This window comes from Galeopterus variegatus, unplaced genomic scaffold (assembly GCF_000696425.1).
Source record: "Galeopterus variegatus unplaced genomic scaffold, G_variegatus-3.0.2 Scaffold2640, whole genome shotgun sequence".
Taxonomy (NCBI): Eukaryota; Metazoa; Chordata; class Mammalia; order Dermoptera; family Cynocephalidae; genus Galeopterus; species Galeopterus variegatus.
In genome coordinates this window covers 236177-237566 of record NW_007728751.1, presented here as the reverse complement: position 1 = coordinate 237566, position 1390 = coordinate 236177, and the positions used below count along the sequence as shown (strand labels likewise).

General features: G+C 30.9%; 1 protein-coding gene across 1 annotated transcript in view; it reads left to right on the top strand.

Annotated features, from left to right (window-relative positions):
- BICD1 (bicaudal D homolog 1 (Drosophila)) overlaps positions 1 to 1390 on the top strand; it is a gene marked incomplete at its 5' end in the record, with an annotated part of 62602 nt that overhangs the window by 43691 nt on the left and 17521 nt on the right. The gene's annotated exons all lie outside the window — the stretch shown is intronic.

Genomic DNA, 1390 nt, shown 5'->3' with positions numbered 1-1390 from the left:
TGACTTTGCCTAACAAGAACAGACCACCATGCCACCTTGAGTTAACCCTGTGCCTGCCGGCATTGCTCTTGAGAAGCTTATTTCTAAACAAACCATTATTTTTTAAAAAGGTATTTAATTGATGTAAGAATCTGGCAGCAAAATGTACTTTTACCTCTTGGTGCCACTGTATTTAATTACCCTCTCCCCCTTGATCCTCCATGTCATTCCTACCATAGGCTGTCGATAACACACATGCTCCTGGTTTAATTGTAAGTAGTTCAGAAGCAGAAAGTTGACTATACTGAAGAGCATTTTCGCATTTCTCTTTTGAAAGATTTGAAATAAAAATAGATTTTTTTTATGAATACTGCTTTGTTTTATCAGCGAGTCATATGATATTCATCAGGAGAGCAAATGGAAATCTGGGTGAAGGTTTTTCTCTAATCTATAATCACCAAAAAGTTAAAAAATGCTTCTTCTGTACTTCTTTGCAAGTCCTGCTCTGATTCTACGTTGTTGACTATTTTAAAGCTTGTCACCAAAGTATGATAGACTATATGCACTGTCATTTGTGTGAAGGCAGAGCCAGATACTTTATTTTTGCATTGTCTATATAGAAATTTTTTGATGTGTTTCAACAATTCTTTTTATTCTCTAGAAATTTTTAATGAATAATGATTGTATCTATGAAGGGTATAAACATATAATGGAATTTTCTGTGTTAAACACTGATGTAAATATAAATCTGAAGTGTCTGGTGATATAAATGAGCAGATTCCATCCCTAAGAAGTTGGAAATTATGCTATATGTGGGTTCTTTTAGAGAAACTAATGTATTAACAGGGCATGTGATATGTTTGTGAAAAAGGATGAGATAGCCAACCCTATGTGTTTGATTATAAAATGCTAAAAATTGTTCACAGCTATCCACTTTTATTAGTGTCAGTGTACCATTAAATTCATCATTATTTTAAAAAATATTTCAACTTTTCCTAACTACTGTTAATATTTATGTAAATGTTTCTATCTCATGCTTTTCTTATTTTTCTTTGCATAATGTGTATCTCAAATTTTTCTTATTTTTTCCTAAATTCTCTATATGTCTTTTTTTTTTCCAGCTTATGTGTTCAGGAGTCCATAGGACTACTTAAATGTTCAAGTTGTTACTACAAGGAGAATTTTGATGTTTCTTTCCATCAATTTTCTGTTAACTCACTAACACACTATGAATCATTTTGTAGATTTAGTGAGGAATAATTTAGTAGTAATGCTCTTTGACACATCTTAAATAATGGCAATTAAAAGTTATTTTCAAGATTTATGCAGCAAAATCTTACAATTATCAAGGAATAAGAATCAATTATCTGATATCACTAAATTAACTCCAAATTTTTTATCAGATAGTACT